The sequence below is a fragment of the Coffea eugenioides genome, unplaced genomic scaffold (genome assembly GCF_003713205.1).
Source record: "Coffea eugenioides isolate CCC68of unplaced genomic scaffold, Ceug_1.0 ScVebR1_89;HRSCAF=429, whole genome shotgun sequence".
Classification (NCBI taxonomy): Eukaryota; Viridiplantae; Streptophyta; class Magnoliopsida; order Gentianales; family Rubiaceae; genus Coffea; species Coffea eugenioides.
Window position 1 is genome coordinate 38,221 of NW_020864778.1, and position 22,969 is coordinate 61,189.

General features: G+C 34.1%; 1 pseudogene; it reads left to right on the top strand.

Moving 5' to 3' along the window:
* Positions 1 to 10,756: 10,756 nt before the first annotated feature.
* On the top strand, positions 10,757 to 18,544 carry LOC113759077 (annotated as a pseudogene).
* Positions 18,545 to 22,969: the final 4,425 nt, after the last annotated feature.

A 22,969-nucleotide genomic window follows, 5' to 3' on the forward strand; every position in this document is an offset into this window, starting at 1 on the left:
CATATATACATTGAAATTCAACTTTTACAACCATAGTGTCATGCCAAAAACCATCTATCATGAATATACATACTCGGTTTGCCAATCACAGAAAATGAACCCAATACACAAGAGGGTTTCATTCGACCAGCTAAACAAATGCCATTTACACTAGCTCAACTTGGCAATTGACTATCCAAATCAGTCCCAAAAGTAATTATATCCCTGTAAGGAAAACAAATGGAACGGGATGAGCTAAAGCCCAGTGAGTTACTACCACATAAGCAACTAAGAGCATATAGCATAACCTTTCATTTCAAGTACACAATTAAGGAATGAAACACATCGATAAAAGGATACGGACGGCTCTCAAGAGCCCATTTCCACGCTTCCATTCTTGATCCAACCTCATTGACCCTCCGTCAATGTTGAAGAGTAACCAACCGTAGACTCCTCTTCTCTCCCATTCCTTCCACCAAACATCCCCCTACCGGGCCCGCACTCCAAACACTTGCACTGTGGTATTACTCGAGTATACCAGAATCAAGAGTCTCTCATACTACAAGATTCCTTATAACTTTACCCAAGGCTCATTAATTGTCACGACCAAACCCTTGTCGGCTCGATTCAATCAACTACCAATGGGGTTGAGCTCAATGATAACATTTGTAGTCGTTGGATACTTGTCCAATCGATATCAAGCCATGTATTTCATTTCATATAACTTTCCAATAACTTTCCAATAACTTTTCAATAACATGTGAAACAATAAGTGAGAGTGATAAAGTACACTCTCACATCAATCCATTAACATACAACATCTCAAGTTCAAATATCAAAGCCATATAATAGCACACAAGTGAGTAGTACACTCACCAATCAATTAAGTGCTATTTCATGCACTTCCGTCAGGAGAATGTCGTGAGCTATCGTCACGCCCTAGAACATGTAAAAAAATACCATAAGACTCGATAACGAGTCATAAAGTCAAACCAATTATCGCCCAATAGGGTTTCATGCATGGAAATTCAAGGGTTCAATACTTAACCTTTACTCAAGTCGAGAATATAGTTTTCTAAATCTCGAGAAAAAAATGCGGGCAGCATGCCCTTTGTGTTTACCAAATTTTCCAGCCATAAGGCTTCATTATTTTTCTTCAATCACAACCCAACAACACACATATAAGCATTTCATGTCAAGAGCCGTTCCATAGGCTCACAATATCATAAAACAAGAAACCATACCGAGCCATAAACAACACCAATTCACAACCCCAATAGGGTTTTATAAACATATACAAGCATGAAAGCAAACCAGAAATTAAGAAAGGCTTTAATGTTGGCCTTGATAAGAAAACCGGTTTTGACGTCATAATGCGGTAATGGCACAACTCTCACTACAATTATCGGTTAGGGGTGTAAGACCCACCGTTTCGAAGCTATGGGACAGGGCTACAACAATGTAGAAGGTCACTCAATCCAGTTCCTGACCCAACTAGGTCAAAAATGCCAAACACTAAACCAGAATCACCAAAACAGGTTTGCAAAACACAGAAAACTGTAATCGGTATATCTCAGTCCATACAAGTCCAAATGCCGAAATTCCAAAGGCATAAGTTATTTAAGACATCCAGCTACATTTCATCAGAAGACACCAACTCCAAAATCCAAACCAATTCCAGTCAAAACAGGCAATTACTATCGCAGTTCGGACCTTCTGTACACCAAAAACAGCAACAGTAAAAACGGCATAACTCACTCTACACTTGGCTAATTGCCCTGAAATTTTGCAGGCACACTAAACTCATCAATACCTACAACTTTCATGTTTTGAGGAAAGTCCAATTCGGCCTCTAGCTATGACCTAAAATTTCGGACAGAATAGGGGTTCAAGAACCCTAACTTTTCACATTTCATTCCAAATCCAAAATTGATTGCATTTAACAACAATTCACACCTACTAGAGCCAAAGCCCCTTATTACCAACCATCATACTAGTCCAAAACATCAAAATCATATGAAACCAGAAAATTCATCATAAAATGGAAAACTTCACCAAATCAAGCCAAACCAAGAAATAAATCATATAATCCAACACTCAAGCCACTTCTAAGCATAATATAACCATCATTAGGTGTAGTAGGGTGTTCAAGCATCACTTACCAAGAAATTAAGAGAGATAGAGAGGTTGGCCACCTTAGAGCTTCAAAACAACTTCACCAAGCAACTTACTATCACTAGAAGATAAGGTTTTATGGAGTAGAATCTAGTCTAAGCCTTTGTTCATGGAAGATTGAAGCTTATGGAAGCTTGAAAGTTAGGAAATTGTCTTCTTCTTTGAGAGAGAGAGAGCCGGCCATCAAGGGTGCAAAAATGGTGAATTTTGTGCAATTTTTTTGAGATATTTAACCTTTGGTCAAAAAAGTCAAAATTGTGAATAGTAATTCTTAAAAGGCATCAAATGAGAAGGTGACACTTGTTACCTCCTTAAATGCATTCCTATCTTTCTTTTCTCTCTCACATCAATCACTTCACACTCTCTACTAATCTCTTAACACCCGATAAATTTTACACAGTATCCGAAACTTAACCTTATTGGCCGAATTTTTCCGAACTTTTCGCACTAGCGGGTCCCACGTCCAATATATATTCTTAATTTTCTAAAAACTCTCCAATACTAGAAAAATCATCTAAAAACTATAATTACTCATAAAATCCACTAAGAAAATATTTCTAAGCCAGAAAATGCAGAAAACATGCAATTAAGGGGAAATAAACCCTAGGAAAATAATTAGGGTTTTACGGGTTCTCACAAATGTGCCTTTAAATTCAGAGATTGAAATAGAAGGCTTGAAAAATTGAACAACTTTTAAAACAAACTGATTAATTAAATAGTTCTAGAATACTAGTAACTTTTACTTTTTCAACTTCCTTGTAATTTTCAGCTCATTTGCAAAAACCAAAAGATCCATCTGTCCACGGGAAACCCTTAATTAAGTATATATTTTCCACCTTGGTTCGGCAGGTTGCTTAACATTGTGGTGTCCATGCGTAACACTCGGACGGATTGCAGGGATTGTAGACAGAGGATCAACCTGTAAGTTAAAACGTTCTTGTAATTAGAGATTATGGAGAAAACGTCAAATTACGAAACTGTTTTTCATGTTAATTCATATTTTTGTGACAGCTCGCGAGGCATGTGGAGCATTATATGCAGTACTAAATATTTTGGGTTGTGCATGCTTACACTCTCGCCTCTATCGATCAAGGATGAGGAAGCAATATAATTTGCCTGCAACCCCCTGTGGAGATTGTTTGGTTCATTTTTTCTGTGAACCATGTGCCCTGTGTCAAGAGCACCGTGAGCTCAAAAATCGTGGATTTGACATGTCGCTTGGTAATCTCATTTCTTTCTTTTCTTGGCCAGATGATAATTATTAATACTAGTATTTAACACAGGAAAAAATTGAGTTGCTTGACTATAAACTTCATAAATAATTTGAAGAAAATAACATAAAGAGTACAAAAGAACAGTATTTCAATATCTTTTTTAATTCTTGATATGGATCGGGTGCACAAGTGCACCATCTCACAATTTTTTTTTTTTTTGTTTTTTAAGTTTTTGATGCATGATTTCATTATGGCAAGGGAAGGGGGTAGGGGAATTGATCCTCCTCTTTTAGTTCATGATCATATGAGGAGTATTAGGGAAAGCGCAATGGCTATTTTGTATTGATGACAACGAGAGTCAATTTCTCATAATTGACTAGCAGAAAAGTCGTTAGCTTTGCTAGTTACTTAAACCAATCAATAATCGATGACAACGAGAGTCAATTTCTCATAATTGACTAGCAGAAAAGTCGTTAGCTTTGCTAGTTACGTAAACCAATCAATAATCTTGAGTTTGCACATTTATTTTTAATTTCCTAATATGAAAGGGATGTGCTATAAGAAACAGAGGAGACAAGAGGATTAAAATTCAGAACCTCTAATTCTTGAAAATCTTAATATTAACTTTTAGATCAAGACTTTCTCGGCACTTGAGTTTGCATGTTAATGTTTGTGTATTTATATATTTAGCTTTAGAAAACTTGAATTCGTCATGTCAATTGGTCAAACTCACGGTTTTCATTTAGAAAATTATAAAAACTATGGCTTGATTCCGAGAATGAGTTGGTTATATAAACATAAATGTGATACTTGATTTAAAGGCCACAACCAACAAGAAATTACAAAATAGAAGTATGTGTTTTTTTTATTGAAGTATGGTGCATGATATCACATTCACTTGAACTATCTATGCCTGCATGTTAGTTTTGATTTTATTGTTTAACACTATCTTTCTTGTTTATATGTGGAATCGTTAGGCTGGCAAGCGAATATGGATAAACAGAACGCTGGAGTAACCATGGCTCCCATTGTTCAAGGAGGAATGGATCGTTGAGTACCCCGTGGACATCACACTTGAATACTGTTGATGATTGAATAATGACATCTAAATCTTATAAAAAGATTGTATCATCATTTCCTATATACTTCCTTTTATTTTGTTGCAAGTTATGAATCAGTGTAATTTTATTTATTTATTTTTATTTTTTAAATGAGCAGTTTGAGATACAGTTGTTCTTTCTAAATGCGTCATATCAAGTATAAAATTCTCCAATTAATCTCATTTTCTTTCTTTTCTTGGTTAGATCATAATTATTTCTAGTATTTAACACAGGAAAAAAAATTGAGTTGCTTAACTATAAATATCATAACTAAATATGAAGAAAACAACATAAAATATCAATATTGCTGACTTCATTATGGCGAGGAAAGGAGGAAAGGGAATGCGTCCTTCTCTTTTAGTCCATCATTGTACAAGTAATATGAGAAAAAGAGCAGCGGTAGAGCCAGAAAATTAGGACAAAATACACTTTACCCTCCTGTGGTATAGTTTTTTTTTCACATAACCTCTCTATAGTTTTAAAATATACATGTAACCATCTCATAATTTGGATTAAAATGTCTAAATAATGAAAATAATCATTCGTAATGAAATCCATGAAAATGTCGAAATTATTCTTGTTTAAAAACCAAAATGGTTGAAGTGACTAAAATATATAAGCATAATATGCATCACACTCTAATCCCTTATAGTTTTATATTTTACCATATAACCCCCTTATGATTTTCAAAATATATTCCCCTTGTGGTTAATAAATAATTTTCAACTTTATATAGGGATATTTTTGATATTTTAGTTGACTCCATTATAAAATGTAAATTTCGTCATTTTGACTCTTTAATCCAAACTATGAGAGAGTTATTTATAGTTTTTGAAACTGTAGAGTGTTATGTAAAAAAGTACTAAACCACAGGGACATAAAGTGTAATTTACCTAGAAAATTATTGATTGAGGGCATAAATTACAAATTAGCAGGGTAAACATTTTCTACTGCCCAATACCTAAAACTATATTATTTTGTTTGGCATGTGAGGGTACATGAGCAAATTAGTAGGATAAAATCAAAATTTTCTAAAATTATAGTAAAAAGAAAACTTAGTGGTTGATTATCCTTTATGCCTAAAACTCTAACCACTTAAATTCCTCATGATGTAATCTAGAATCTGCAAAGGGGAGAAAAGAACTAAATACGATAACTATGAATATTATAGTGTAGGACAATGGCAAGAGCGTAACTTGGTTTGCAATTGCAGGTACTCTTTACTTCTGTAGTAAACAATATGGCTGATGATATATGCACTCCACAATTGTATTCTAGCATTCCAACACCTTTCTTTTTCACCTTTTTAGAGGAAATTGCCTCTCGTCTCTCTTAAAGAACGTTAATTACAATCGAAGTTTTAGAATCTAGTAGTTAAACTCCATCTCCATAGGCTAAAGCTAAACACCAATCCCACCAACTCCAGAGAGTTATCCGACCACCATCAGCAACACCGATTGGTGCGCCATAGTCAAGCAAGACCAATTGAAGTCCAAACCCCCATTGTCTCCTAAAGCTTCACTCAGAAACCAGAAATTGTTACGTCACTAACTGCAACATTTTCAGATGAAGGAATGAACAATCAGCCGATGTCACTTGAGAACTAAGAGGTTCCTGATACATATGAATATTCTACTCAACAAAAAGAAAACTTAAATTCGTAGTAGTTTGATTATTCTTTATACCTAAAATTCTAATCCGTAAATTCCTGGTGATGTAATTTATTTTATGTTCCAACTTGTGGCACAAGTGGAATCATTTGCTTTTGGATATGACAATACAATGCACCTAAAATCCCTTGTCCATATGTCCCACCTTGTTTGTCCGATTTTCTCTCCAATCACCAATACAATGAACAAGATTTCATCGCTTGGTCCATGTTTTCTCCAAATCGAAAAGTTGAACCAAATGTGTTTTGGTTGAATTTATTGAATCAGAACGTTTCGTGGTCCACACACTAGGGAGTGGCCTTCTCACTTCTCAAAAGTTTTAACTTGAAAATGGAAAAAAGAAATAAAAAAAGGAGGAGGAGGAAAATAAGTTCTTTAGAGATGGCGAAAGAAATAGTAGTAGAAACAAGAACCATAACATATGCTATTGGGCGATGTATAACTTATTTATGTACATATATTTCATGTGTTATATTTTTGAAAATATAAGATTAATTAGAGAAAATAAATAAATATAAAGGCGGGTAGACAAGATTTAATGGAAAAATGTAAAGGAGGATATATATATATATATAGTAGGTTAGGTGAATATTTGGTGTGCTAGAGCACCCGTTAAAAAATTCCATTTACGTATATATAGTAAATAATGGCAGATTTTACCTCATCAATGCTCATGATTACTCTCCCAAGCAAAATACTTGGACAGAATTCTGAGTTATAATTTCCCTTGTTCTCCGTTAAAGATTATAACCCACTTGAGAGTTGAGATTCGCTTAATAAAGTACTTTTACACACTTTTACTGTCTTTCTAACCCACTTGATAATTTTTACTGCGCTATCATTAAGATATATTTCACATGTTATATTTTGTACTATAAATTTATCAACATTGTCAAATTTCAATTCTTTTTGTAATTTGGAACAAATTTCTGCTTTTAATAAAAATCTGTATCATTGACTTGGGATGAAACAAGAATTAATTAAATACTCAAACCATTTAAGGATATGCATTATCTATAATTATTGGGATTAAGTAATATTATAAAAATAGTTATTTTTATTAAAATCGCAATGACTCAGAGATCATCTCTTAATTTCCTTGTGTAAAACAACTATAATGTTATTCACTTTCTTCATGAGTTATTCTGAGTCAAAAAAGGTTGTTGTACAACCACTATTTTTCATTAATATATTACAGGTAATCAGATCCAAATGGTTATACCACTTCTTTTTAAAAAGGCTTTGTCATGTTGACTAAACCAACTTCCAATAATAAAAAAAATTTAGGAAAATTGCATTCTATAATAAGTAAAATTTACATGCAATCAGTAAAATCATAACCATACGGGAAAAAGTTAGAAAACTCTAAAATGTACTATTTTTATGCCTTTTCTTTATCTGTTAGAATAATAATCACATATTGAGAAGAAACGATGTATTAATAAAATGGTGTGAACTGTACAATAACAGAATATCTGTATTTACTTTATAGTCTACTCGAAAATAGGAATACCTAATACAACTAATGCAAATAATAACACCATTTGTGGAAGTCAATCTTCAATCAAGGATTCGAAACTAATGCAATGAATGGGGAAATTAACAAAATACAATGTAGACATTGATACAAAAAATGTCCACATTTTTTGTATCAATGTCTACATTGTATTTTGTTAATTTCCCCATTCATTGCATTAGTTTCGAATCCTTGATTGAAGATTGACTTCCACAAATGGTGTTATTATTTGCATTAGTTGTATTAGGTATTCCTATTTTCGAGTAGACTATAAAGTAAATACAGATATACTGTTCTTGTACAGTTCACACCATTTTATTAATACATCGTTTCTTCTCAATATGTGATTATTATTCTAACAGATAAAGAAAAGGCATAAAAATAGTACATTTTAGAGTTTTCTAACTTTTTCCCGTATGGTTATGATTTTACTGATTGCATGTAAATTTTACTTATTATAGAATGCAATTTTCCTAGCTTTTTTTTATTATTGGAAGTTGGTTTAGTCAACATGACCAAGCCTTTTTAAAAAGAAGTGGTATAACCATTTGGATCTGATTACCTGTAATATATTAATGAAAAATAGTTGTTGTACAACAACCTTTTTTTAATGCGCATTTTTTAAAATCTTAATTTTTTAATACTCCCAATCAGCGGCGTTACGAAATCTTGGACCGTTAAACAAGATGGTTTTTATGTTCTTTCAATCAGTGGTTTGCAGAAGAAATATGATTGGAAAAATGAATGAATATTGAAAAGTAAGATGCTTATACCAGGATGCATCATTTCTATCGTTGTACATTCGTATGGATTATAAGCTTTGAATAAAACAATTTGTGGAATAAATAATTGTTCCCTTTTTGTTTAATTTTTTTGGAGTTAATGATTCATCATCTTTGCTTTTTAGAAAGGGTTAAATTACTAAAAAGCCTCGTGTAGTTTGTCGAATATTCAACTTAATTCTCTATATTTAGAAAATCTACATTTCAGTATCTCGTGGTTTTAACTAAATTGAAACTTGAACAAAAATCATCCAAACTAATGGTTATATGTGAAATGTCAAAATTGTCCTTTATAAATAATAGGATTAAATACTGAAAAGTCCTTTGTAGTTTACCAAACATTCAACTTAATTTCCTATAGTTTGGAAACCTATATTTTTGCCCCCCGTGGTTTTAACTGAATTGAAATTTGGGCACAAAATGTCTAAACTAATGATTGCACGGGAAGTGTTAGAATTGCTCTTTCTAAGTAATAGGATTAAATACCAAAAATCTTCAGTGGTTTGCCAAATATTCAATTTGACTCCCTATAGTTCGAAAATTTATATTTTAACAGCTCATGGATTTAACTAAATTGAATTCATTGCATTAGCCTTATCCTTATCCATTCAAACAGTCCTACCATAGCCATTTGCCTTGCTAAAAGAATGTTGTTGTTAAAGGACTCATTAAAATTGTTTATAATAAGGGGCTAGAATATAGGCTTTCAAATCATAAAGAGTTAAGAACATAGTTGTTAAAGAACTTATTGAGATTGTTTGCCAAGAGGGGGCTAGAATGTAGGTTTTTGAAGTTGTTAAAGGATTTATTGAGATTGTTTACCACGATGGGTTAAAATGTAAGTTTTCGAACTACAGAGAGTTAAGAATGCAGTTTTTAAAGGAGTTATTAAGATTGTTTACCACCACAGGCTAAAATGTAGGGTCTTGAACCACAAGGAGTCAAGTTGGACGTTCAATAAGTTACAAGGGGCTTTATGGTATTTAGTCCTATTATTTATAAACGACAATTCTAACATTTCACATGCAACTATTAGTTTAGATGGTTTTTGTTCAAGTTTTAATTTAGTTAAAACCACGAGATACTAAAATGTAGGTTTCTAAACTATAAGAAGTTAAGGTGAATATTTGGTAAACTACAAAAGGCCTTTTAGTAATTTAACCCTTTTAGAAATGTAGTATAAAGCACAAATGAGTTCCTTGCAAAACATGGTTGTCCTCCCTGTGTTTGTCACGTGCGGGGTTCCCTTTTTTCAAAATTTTTTTTGGAGTTAATGATTCATCATCTTTGCTTTTAGTCAAGTAAACTCTTGTTGTGGATGACTTGATTGTCTATTATTCATGAAATTGACGCGGTGGATTTGGTGATGAGCCAAGTGATCATTACACCTAAATGGAAATGAAAAGGGTATATTTAACTTGCTAAGATTAAGGACTAATGGATATGAATCCAAAGATAAAGAATTACATGAAGAAATTAAAAGTTAAGGGACTAAAAAGGATTATGGCAATATGGACTTCAGTCCAGAATGGACTTTCATTTTTAGAGGTGCAGTTTCTTGGTCCGATGAATTCTACGTAGGCACTAAGCTGCGACTGTTTGTGGCATTTGGCAGGCTCAAAATTGAGCAATACTAATGGAAAAGGTAACATGGTCATCTAGCATCGTCTTCAAAGAGACTATTGATGGAGTCCAATTCGCTGTCATGCGTTGGTGCGAAAAGAAAAATATTTTTTTTTTCAAAATCCAATTCAATTTACTTGAGCTGTCATTGCAATCCGCACATCATTCATAGTAAAACGATGAAAATCATAACTGGTCCGATGAGGCTTTTAGAGTTTTCCACGCAATCAAGTTTAAGGTTAGAATCTTATATGTGAGGTGGGGTGAAAGGATAAATGAAAAAATAAAAAATGACAAATTTGTTGTATTTGTTGTGTAAGTTCAGCGCTCTATTAGTCAAAATTAACTAAAACATTACATCTTTCAGACTTATGCACTATTTGATAATTCAGTTTAGCACTTAAATTTAATGAGTTTAGATCTTAATATGTTCAAATGCGTTTGATAACAAAAAATAAAATATCTAAATTAGTTAAGTGACGTTGAATTTTTCAAGCAAAACTTACTCCAAAAAATAAGTGATAAATTATTCACTTATCATTTAATATAATAAACATTCAAACGTATCAAATTTAGTACTTAACAATTCAGTAATTTAATGAATTCAAATTTCAAATTTTAGATTTTAGATTTTAAATTTTAGTTTTAAAACTTCAATTTTATCAAAACACTCCGATTATATTCATATCAACTACTGATGCAGTCATTTGTTGGGAACGACTTCACTGCGCATCTAGAGGCTGACCAAAATTCACGTGTACTTTTATACCTCAAAGAAATTTCACAAAGGTTAGCCAAAACTTTCACCTTTCTTCACAAATTTCAACTCCCAAGGATTTTTCAACTGGTACTGGGGTAGTCACTTGTTGAGAACGATTTGCTACACATCTAGAACCAGGTTGACCAAAATTCATGTGTACTTTTATTCCGCAAAAGAAATTTCAGAGGTTAGCAAAGACTTTCACCTTTCTTCACAAATTTCAACTCCAAGGATTTTTCAACTGGACGCCAAATCTGGAAGAGAACGTATAATACTAATCAAATATGAATCACAGAACTAAATAACGTATACAGTTCTCGACCTGTACCACACAAGAAGCTACCTAGTGTTCGTCATACATGGGGGCGTCAAATTATTTTGTTACTTCAACATTGCGTGTCAAAATGAAGCTCAAGAAATTGATTAAAAAACTGTATTAAGAATATTCAAGAAGTCTAAATCTACTTCTTCCATTGGTTCAGCCCCCTCAATTGAATAACAAACTGAGGAGACAAGTTTGAGAAACATGGTGTAATAGTTGCATGCATAATTAGTCAATTGCAGATTTCGTACACACTATCTATGCCTGCAATAAAGGACATATATATATATCAAATCAATATTATCCCTCATCTTATCATTGATCTACTTATCTTCGCTCCTCTATACATCATCTTTATTTGAGTACAAAAATTGTAGTATTGGTGATAATACTCATCAAACACCATCTCAGTTTGAGAGTAAAACTCCAGGATTCTGGTCCACTGGTCTTTTTGACTGCTTCTCGGATGTCCCAAATTGTAAGAAACCATCTTCAATTTTTCTTTTTTTTTTTGGTTTTTAAATATTTCTCCATGTTTCTAGATATTAAATGGTAACGATCATAATCTTATGAGATTTATTTAACACCTTAATTAGAATTAGTAACTATTGAGAATATCGAACCTATGATATCTGCATTAAGCACCTACCTATCACACTTTACAGTCTCCATGATGTTATTTCCAGATGAGTTCCAGTATTACGAGATAATTACCATTATGCCAAAATTTGTACTCAGAGCCTATATAGTTTACATATTGGTAAAATAACTCTTTTCTCGCTCTATCTCAGAGTATCCATTCATTAAAGAGGGGGAAAACAAGAAATAAAAACTTGATATACAGCATTTTTTTTTCTTTTGCCAAGAAATATACCATGTTATTCTCATGCTTATAGTGTGTTTTTCTACTTTATTACAGGTTGCTTGACTTGTTAGCTTCCATGCATAACATTTGGGTTTGTGGGCCAACCCATTTGTGGGCCAAACCACAAAACCAAACAATTTAGGTTTAAGTCAAGGTTGACTTAAAAACAAAAAAAAAAGGGAGCAGTCGCACGTTGCATTCTGGCTTCGGTCTTCGTGCGAGAAAAAGAGCCAGCCGCCACTTTTGAGAGACACGAAGAGAGAGAAATAGCTAGAGTGAGAGAAACTTCAAGATCTTGATTGGAGGGTGATTTGAAACCTGATTGAGACGAAATTTTACACACGCGATTCTCTTGTCAATCTCTACTCATCTACCGGTTCAGATTTCAGATTTACTCTTCGTTTGGTAACACCTTTCCAAACTCACTTTTTTGACAGTTGTAGTTTTTGGAAGTGATTTTGTAGCAATTTCATTTGGTTGGTGGTGGTGATATTATTGTCGTTCGAATATTTCGGATAGACCTGTGTATTCCCATTATTGTGATAATGGAGATTTTGACTGGATTAGGTCCCGTGATTTTTTTCAATTGGGTTTTTCACGTAAAAATCTTGGTGTCCTGTGTCTTCTATTTTTCTTGCATTTTATTATCACTGCTGGCATTATTACTTGGTGATTTGATTTGTTCCTGTTTTAACTGGTACTTGGGGAAAGAGAAATTTGTCCTGAGCTAACTCTGATATTGTGTGCCTGTACTGGTACCCCTTTCCCAACAAGTGGTATCAGAGCAGTTAGACTGCTCATTTGTACTGGTTAAAAATGGATGATTCGAATAGTGGTTGCATGATAAAATTGAATGCGACTAATTATTCAATTTAAAAGTCCAGAATGGAAGACTACTTGCATTGTAGAGATTTATTTGAACCTGTTCTAGGGGATAAAGGCAGACAAAATGATATGAGTGATGAAAAATGGGCTGTTATGCATACGAAAACTGTTGGTAATATTAGAAAATGGATTGGTCAAACTATTTTTCAACATTTTGCTAATAACACCAGAACTGATGTATTATGGAAAGGGCTTAAGAGTATGTATGAAAGGAAGACCGGTTTGAACAAAATTAGTTGTCTGAAACAGATTACTCGGATGAGATATAAGAATGGGGAAGATATAATTGAACACCTGAGTAATTTTCAGGGATTGATAAACCAGGTAACTACGTTAAATTTGAAATGGGATGATGAAGTGCAAGTTTTATTATTATTCAGTTCACTACCGGATAGTTTGGAAACTATGGTGGTCTCCGTCAGTAATTCAGCTCCAAATGGTGTGTTGACCATGATTATTGCAAAAGAGGCCGTGATGAATGAAGAGTTCAGGAGGAAGGAACAAGGAATTATCTATGACTTCCAGGCCCTGGTGACAGAAAAGAAAGAAAGAAGAGGGAGAAGCAAAAGTAAAGGACCCCACAATAGGATTGACAAATCTAGAGGCAGGTCTGAGTAGCGAAAAAATGTTGCATGCTATTATTGTAAAAAGAATGGACATTATATGAAGGAGTGCAGAATCCTAAAACGGGAACAAGCTGAGAAGAAGGGTAAGGCGAAGGAAAAAGGTGATGAAGAGACTACAGCAGTTACGGAAACTCATGATGATATGTTTGTGTTCTGTGATGATGGTCAGGTGAATATTATTCATTATGACAGTGATTGGGTAGTTGATTCGGGTGCATCCTACCATGTTACTCCTCACAGGCATTTCTTCTCAATCTACACCGAAGAAGTTTTGGATATGTTAGGATGAGAAATGAGATCTCATGCAAAATTGTTGGCATGAGAGACATATATTTGGATACAGATTCTGAGTGCCAGCTGATATTAAAAAATGCTCGACATGTCCTTGATATTCGCCTTAATCTTATCTCTACAGGAAAACTTGACGATGAGGGTTACCATAACTTGCAAGGTGGAGGCAAATGAAAACTTAGCAAAGGAAATCTTGTTATTGTTAGAGAAAAGAAACAGAGTACCCTCTACTTGATGCAAGACAAGTTGGGGAAGGGAGAAGTCAATGCAGTTCGTGATTCATCAATTGATCTGTGGCATAGGCGACTTGGGCACATGGGTGAAAAGGGGATTCAGACACTCGTTCGCAAACAACTCCTACCTGAAGTTAGAGGTAATGCACTTAAACCTTGTATTGACTGCATTTATGGGAAACAAAACAGAGTTGCATTCAAAATTTTTTTTTCATCTAGAAAATTGAATCCATTAGAATTAGTGCACACTGATGTTTGCTATATGAAAGATAAGTCTCTTGATGGTGCTATTTATTTTGTAACTTTTATTGATAACTTTGTTAGAAAGGTTTGGTGTTTTACTTTGAAATCCAAAGATTAGATTTTGGATGTGTTTAAAGATTTTCACAGCAAAATTGAAAGAGAGACTGACAAGCAGTTAAAATGTATTCGTGCTGATAATGGTGATGAGTACAGAAGACCATTTGAAATCTATTGCAAGTCCCATGGAATCACGATTAGAGAAAACTGTACCAAAAACTCCTCAAGAGAATGGAGTAGTAGAGAGGATGAACAGATCCATCACTGAGCGAGTTAGATGTATGCTCTCTAATGCTAAACCGCCAAAACCCTTTTGGGGTGAGGCAATGAGGACTGCAGTTGATTTGATAAATCTTTCTCCATCAGTTCCTCTAGATGGTGATATCCCAGAGAGGGTATGAACGGAAAAAGATGTGTCCTTTAAACATTTGAGAGTTTTTGGTTACCGGGTATTTGTTCATATTACTAAGGATGAGAGGTCAAAACTTGATATAAAATCAAAACAATCCATTTTCTTGGGTTATGGACATGAAGATTTTGGTTATAGGTTGTATGATCCTATCGAGAAGAAGGTGATCAGGAGTAGAGATGTTGTCTTCTTTGAAGATCAAACCATTGAAGACATTGATAAAGGTGATAATTCAAAATTCTCAGACGACATTCCTGCTAGTTCAAATTCAGATCCAGATCCAATTCCAGTGCCTGTTGAATTTAATCAAGGGGGAGTTGAGATAGAGCAGAGAGAGGATGTTAATGATGATGATAATTCTACTACTGATGAAGTTGAGCATGAAGCACCACCTACTCCACCACCGCCACCACAAGATGAGATTAGGAGATCTACCAGAGAGAGGAGACCTTCTAGTAGATATTATCCTCATGAATATTTGTTGTTAATAGATGGAGGAGAGCCAGAGTCCTACAGTGAAGCTTTAGAGCATGAGAACAAGAAAATTGGTTGCGATCCATGCAAGAGGAGATGGTGCCCCTGCATGAGAATTACATTTATGAGTTAGTGAAACTGCCTAAGGGCAAGATAGTTCTAAAGAATAAATGGGTTTACAGGTTGAAAACTCAGGAGCATAGCTCACAACCAAAGTACAAAACAAGATTGGTTGTGAAGGGATTTAGTCAAAAGTAGGGTATAGATTTTGAAGAAATCTTCTCTTCTGTGGTAAAATGTCATCAATTCGAGTTGTTCTTGGTATTGCAGCCAACTTGAATTTGGAGAGTGAACAACTTGTTGTGAAAACAGTCTTCCTACATGGCGACTTGGAAGAGAAGATCTACACGGAGCAACCGGAGGAGTTCAAAGAAAGTGGCAAGGAAAATCCTGTATGCCGTCTCAAGAAGAATTTGTATGGGTTGAAACAGGCACCGAAACAGTGGTATAAGAAATTTGACTCTTTCATGATAGACTATAAGTACCACAGGACTACATCTGATCACTGTGTTTATGTGAAAAATTTTTCAGATGGTGATTTTGTTATTCTCTTGCTATATGTTGATGACATGTTGATTGTTGACCGTGATACTATAAAAATTGACAGGTTGAAAAAGGAATTAAGTAAATCTTTTGCAATGAAGGATTTAGGCCCGACTAGACAAATATTGGGGATGAAAATCTCACGTGACAGGCAAAATGGGAAGCTCTGGTTGTCTCAAGAAAAATATATTGAGAAAGTGCTCAACAGGTTTAACATGAGTAATGCTAAGGAAGTCTCAACTCCACTTGCAGGTCACTTTAAATTGAATATCAAACAGAATCCTACAAGTGAGAAAGATAAAGAAGACATGAAGAAGATTCCTTACGCTTCGACTGTTGGTAGCTTGATGTATGCTATGGTTTGCATCAGGCCAGATATTGCTCATGCAGTTGGAGTAGTCAGTCGGTATCTCTCTAATCCTGGTAAGGAGCTTTGGAATCCTGTCAAATGGATTTTCAGGTATCTCAAGGGAACTTCTAGATTATGTCAATGTTTCGGCAATGGTAAAACTATACTAGATTGATACACTGATGCAGATATGGCAGGTGATCTTGATAATAGGAAATCCACATTTGGGTACTTGATGATCTTTGCAGGGGGAGTAGTGTTATGGCAAAATAAGTTACAGAAGTGTATCGCCCTTTCTAGTATAGAGGCGGAGTACATTGCAACCACTAAAGTATGCAAGGAGACTCTTTGGTTGCAGAAATTCCTTCAGGAGTTGGGTATGAAACAAGACAAGTATAATCTTTACTGTGACAGTCAGAGTGCTATTCATTTGTGTAAGAACTCTACATTTTACTCTTGATCCAAACACATTGATGTGAGGTATCATTGGATTCGGAAAGTACTAGATTCCAGGTTATTGACACTTGAGAAGGTGCATACAGATGATAATGGTGCTGACATGTTGACCAAGCCATTACCTAAGGAGAAACTCTTGTTTTGTAGACAAAAAACAGGTTTGGTGGAGCCCCTCAAATAAGCTGGAGGGGGAGATTGTTGGGTTTGTGGGCCAAACCACAAAACCAAACAATTTAGGTTTAAGTCAAGGTTGACTTAAAAACAAAAAAAAAGGGAGTAGCCGCACGTTGCATTCAAGCTTCGGTCTTCGTGCGAGAAAAAGAGCCAGACGCCACTTTTGAGAGACACGAAGAGAGAGAAATAGCTAGAGAGAGAGAAGCTTCAAGGTTTTGATTGGAGGGTGATTTGAAACCCGATTAAGACGAAATTTTACACACGTGATCCTCTTGTCAAGCTCTACTCATCTACCGGTTCAGATTTTAAATTTCCTCTTCGTTTGGTAACATATTTCCAAACTCACTTCTTTGACAGTTGTAGTTTTTGGGAATAATTTTGTAGCAATTTCACTTGGTTGGTGGTGGTGATATTATTGTCGTTCGAATATTTCGGATAGACCTGTGTATTCTTATTATTGTGATAGTGGAGATTTTGATTGGATTAGGTCCCGTGGTTTTTCCCAATTAGGTTTTCCACGTAAAAATCTTGGTGTCCTATGCCTTTTATTTTTCTTACACTTTATTATCACTGCTGGCATTATTACTTGGTGATTTGATTTGTTCCTGTTTTAATTGGTACTTGGGGAAAGAGAAATTTGTTCTGAACTAACTCTGATATTGTGTGCCTGTACTGGTACCCTTTCCCAACACGTTTGGACAAATTGCAGAAATTGTAGACAAAGAAACGACTCGTAAGTGAAGATATTAATAGAAAAAAATATATAAATATCGGATATATATATAGTACCTCTGACACTTAGTAATTAATGCATTATTACGTTTATTACTACTACTTTTTTGGTGGTTTGCAGCTTGTGCAGCAAGTGGAGGGTTTTATGGCCTGATCTGTCTTGCAACTGGTTGCGGATGCATTGACTCTTGTTTCTATCGTTCTAAGATGAGGCAGCAATATATGTTGCCTGAAAGCCCTCGTGGAGATTGTCTTGTTCATTTCTGCTGCGAATTCTGTGCCTTGTGTCAAGAGTACCGTGAGCTCAGAAACCGTGACTTTGATATGTCCCTTGGTAAATTCTTTGTCTCTCTTTTAGTACGTATAGATGCCCTCAAAAGAAAACATTCTGAAGATATTTTAGTTTGACAAAGTATTTTAATTTTGCAAAAGATGTAAAAACTGTAATAAAAGCACCATATTGTTCTTTTATTCTTTGTTTAAGGACAAGAATAAAAGGTGGTGCCTATCTATTCTTGTTTGGAAAAAATATAAATTCACAACACAAAAGGTGAAAACAATTCCCGGGGGGGCTGGGGGAGTAGGTTGTAATATCAATGTTTTTTGGTGTACATTTGCTTGCCTCATATTTTTGTATGCTTATCTTATGCTCTAAGTGCACAGAATAGAAAACGTCTACAATATAATATATCTGGGGAGATTTTTCCCAAATGCTACAAAAGTCGTAAATTTACACCTTTGAACTTAAACAGCTTATTCATCTTTCAACTTAACCAGTTGAATTTGTCTTTTGATGGCCTCATCTCACACGTTAAACAAAGTCTAGGAGCGTAAACTAAAAATCATAATTGCACCGTCCCATTTACCTATGTAGAATCAATTTTCTGAAATTTTATTTTGTGGTTTATGTGGCAACTTCAAATTGTTAGGTTGGGAAGGAAATATGGAGAGACAAAACGGTGGAGTGAAGATGGCACCAATATTTGGAGAAGGAATGAAAAGATGAGAACTGTTATGCAGCTCTTTCCATCCGGGGGCGGAAAGATCGGGGCGGAAAGATCATATTGCAGTCTTTTGCACATTATTTTCTTGTTGAATAACTTTTGTTACGTCAACCCCTCAAGTTACAGCCTCTTCCTGCAGAATAGAATATTCTTCCAAAATTCTTTGTCAAAATAACTAAGCTACATATTACCAGTTTGTATTAATATCCACCTTCTCAATAAACAGAGTTTCTGTAATTTCTTCACAAATTTCAATTGGTATTTCTTGGCGCTCTTTAGTTTTAAAAAAAATTTAAGAAACAAGTTGTTTTAATTAGCATCTTTTCTATATTTTGCAAGTTTTATAAACAAGATAACGTACAAAAATAACAAATTGTGCACATGTTTTAAATTTAGAGTAAGTTTTTTTGTACAATGTCTGTATACAATATTTATTTTACATTAGCAGGTTTAGATCATGACATATAATATGAATTCAAATTTAAAATTCAAATCATACATATGTGTCATGCATCTATAGTTGCTAGTGTAAAAAAAAAAAATCACTACACTATTAGTGTATAAAAATTAATCTATAAATTTATGGATAACTTTTTAATACACTATCAGTGTACAATTTTCTTTACACTAGCAAGTTTAGATCATGCCGCATAATGTAAATTCAAATTTGAAATTCAAATCATGCATGTGTGCCATACAACCATAGCTATTCGTGTAAAAAAAAAATTACTGCACTATCAGTGTACAAAAAGTTAATCCTAAATTTATAGTCAAAATAATAAGAGTAAACCTTATATATACTGACAGTGTATACACTATCACCGTTAGATCCATATACGTATATAAAAATTAAAATTTTGCATAGTTGTCTTTCATTCACGACTGACAGTAAAAATTAATCTAAATAATAAACTGTGCACATTTTACTCTAACAATAATGCAAAGAACGTGCACTACATCTCTTTTCATCTCTTTTAGAGAATAGAGAACAAATTTGTTCCTGCTAACTGGTCTAACCGGTAAATTCGTTGTGTATTAATTGAAGAAGGCCCAAATTGTTCCTAGCCAAGATGAATCACGCATTTAGCGCCCGCTGGGTCCGCTTTGAATTTGAAGGCAGATATGAAAATTCTATTGAATTTATAATAAATTTGTTCATTTTATTTAAAATTTTATGATATCTAACAGTTAAAAGAAAATGAAAATTCTGCTGTAGACCAGTGCTCTAGGAAACCTTGATACATATAATTATGGATCCCATATATGGAAGAAGTGAAGGAGGAATTGAGATAAAAAACTTTAATAGTTAGTTTGGAAGTTGTGATTTGATGAGAAAAGAAAAGAAGGTGATAGAAAAGACATTCTTTCCGGCGTATGGGGATTTTTGAAGGGTAGAAAAGGAAAGCATATGATTTTGACGGATGGGCTCCTACTGTTGTGGTTATCAAAGTTTTCCACCCAAATGTGGGCGAAAAGTATCGGAAAAGCTGAGAATACCTAATAAAATTTTTCTAAATGCCAATTTTGTCTTCAAATATGTATTGAACAAATTTTTATTGACACACACACACACACACACATATATATATATATCCAAAATCATCCATTTTCCTACATTAACTCCCAAACAACATTAAAATCTCTTCTCTTCCTTTCTTTTCTTTTCTTTTCTTTCATAACTTAACATTTCCCATCTTTTCTTTTCTAACCTAAACATCCAAACTAGCTATAAATTTTAGAGCGTCAACTATTGCTTAAAAAACAAATATATGAGAATGTCAATCAATCATAGACCATATTCTTTGTTCACCAATTTGAGGAACTCTTCACAATTTTGTGGCTTGCAAATATGTTTTGGAGTATAAATTGGATCTCCTGATCTCATCTCCTTTTTTATCCAAAGTATAGAATTATATTGGATTAAGGAGGTAGGTTTAAGGTTTTCTAGAGCACAAGACTTAGGAAATCCTTTTTTACACATTCCATCGTTTTCGTAATTTATTAATTACCTTTAAAACATATATAGTTTGGACATTCTTTAACTGAAAAACTTAAAAGCATTAGGACTAAATAGGATACTTTCATGACTTCTAAGAGATTTTACACTTTGCGTAGTTGTTTACAACTTCAACAGGAGCAAAGAAGGGGGGAAAATGAAATCAAAGTGTAGAATTTATCCCTTAAAAAAATATAATAGTTTTGTGTTTTCATTAGTTTTCTTCGTCGAATTTACTAATGAACATTTCTAATTTCTTATAAAAATAAATTAAAAAAAAAGAGTGAAGTTTCACCTTTTTCTTTTTAATAGTATAAGTGGGAGGGCTCAAATTCGGATGCTCTCACTTATACTTTCTGCTCACATAGATTTAGCATTTTTAATAAGGGAGAATTACACTAAACGCCCCTACATATCGTTGATGTGAAAATTTAATCTCTCAGATTGAAAATGAGCAATTTTAGTCCCCAAGAAAAAAATGATTACTTTTGGTCCATTTTCACTTATCCGCACAAATCTTGGCCAGAATAAGTAGCAAGCAGATCAGGTGACTAATTTTTAAGGTGTAAAAATGACAAATCATTTTAATGTTAACAAAAAATGTAAGGGACCATAACTCCTTAATCTCTTTTAATTCTTCTAAAACCTAAATCTAAGCTTCATCACCACGGTAGAACCACCACAAGGGTGCATTGATTTGTTTGCATGTTCAGAGACCTAAGAGGACAGCGCCTGCTAAGGTATCAAATTATAAACCAGTTATAAAAAATGGCTGAATTAAAGGAGGGTAGATAAGTTTCCAACCCCATTGATGATGAGATTTGAGAAGCAACGTTTGGCAGAAGCAAAAGGAGGTCACATTCAGGTCCTATGTTTATTATGCGACCCAAAATGAGTATTGCAGCGGCGATTAATGATGCTCAACAAGAACCATCTTCCCCTAAAGTCACTTGCATAGGCCAAGTCCGAACCAGAAGCCCAGATCAACAAGAACCATCTTCCTCTTCTTGCAGCTGCAGCTCTAGCTATTCCGTTTAAACACTTCCTTGTTTCTGTTTAAACACTCCAACATTCCACAAGCCCGGATCATTTTGCAGGCCTTTTTGCAAGTTGGTACTGTTTTTCAGGTTTGGATATTGCAAGAAATTGATATTAGGGATGATTGTTTTTCTTCTTCTTCTTCAAAGGTTGTGGTGTCTACTAATTTGGAGGTCAAAATCATGTCAATTTTGCCAACAACAATAGTGGTACTGTTGACATTGAAGATAACGATGCAAATGGAGGAGAAACCAAGGAATATTTTCTTAATCTTCTACAACTTCTCCACCAAAAAAAGCATTATTGACTAGGTGCAGATCTGCTCCTTATAGATCTTCATTACCGGCCAACAGGTTTTGGGGCTCTCCTCTAGAGACATCTGATTATAGTAATACAGAAACAAATAAGAACCCAAGAATAAGCTTCTGCAAATGCCCAAGGCCCCTAATAACCATGGAGGTAGTAGCTGTCACGGTGAGAGTGGGAGTGAGGATTAGATAGTTCCAACAATGGTGGGGGAAGCAATGAAGCTACTAACACCGAAGAAATGGGACAAGAAATTCGTCCTTTGCTACTGACTAGGTGCAAATCTAAACCACAAGAATAGGGGAAAGGCATAATCAGCAGCTAAATTAGTGTAGCAAAGAAGGGTTTGGAAGAATTGAAAGAGATTAATTGAGGGATGATGGTCCCTTACATTTTTGGTGAAGTGTTGTCATTTTTACCTTTTAAAAATTGGTTACCTGATATGCTTGCAACTTATTCCGACCAAGAATTGCACGGAAAAGTGAAAATGGACTAAAAGTGATCATTTTTTGTTTCCTAGGAACTAAAATTACCCATTTTTATTTTAAGAGACTAAATTTTCACATCAGAAATATGTGAGGATGACTGGTGCAATTCTCTCTTTCAATAACTTTTTGCTGGTGCTCATTCTTTATAGTTATTAACTAAACATGCCAATGGGTAGGGTTTGGATTGGATTCCTTTAATCCAGATCCAGACCCATTAAATTTAGTTAAACCTAAACCTCGACCCAGGCTTTTATGGGTTGAAAAAAAAAATCCAAACCCAGACCCTTTTGGATTTGTATCCATTATATTTTTATAAACACACCAAAATAAAATATATTAAAAAAATACATAGATTTCAAAAAAAAAAATAAACACCATCCAATTTTTATTTTTAAATAATAAAATTAATATTCAAGAAGTTAAATGCAATATTATGAACAATAACTACTATTGATTGCTTCTATTTATTTTTAAACCTTCAACTGTATCTAAGTCAAATCTTTCATTTATTTACCTTTACTTTTTCTCCTTTTTCTAAAAAAATTTGCATTAATTACAATGACAACTAGAATTAGATTGAAAAAAAAATAATCATGAAA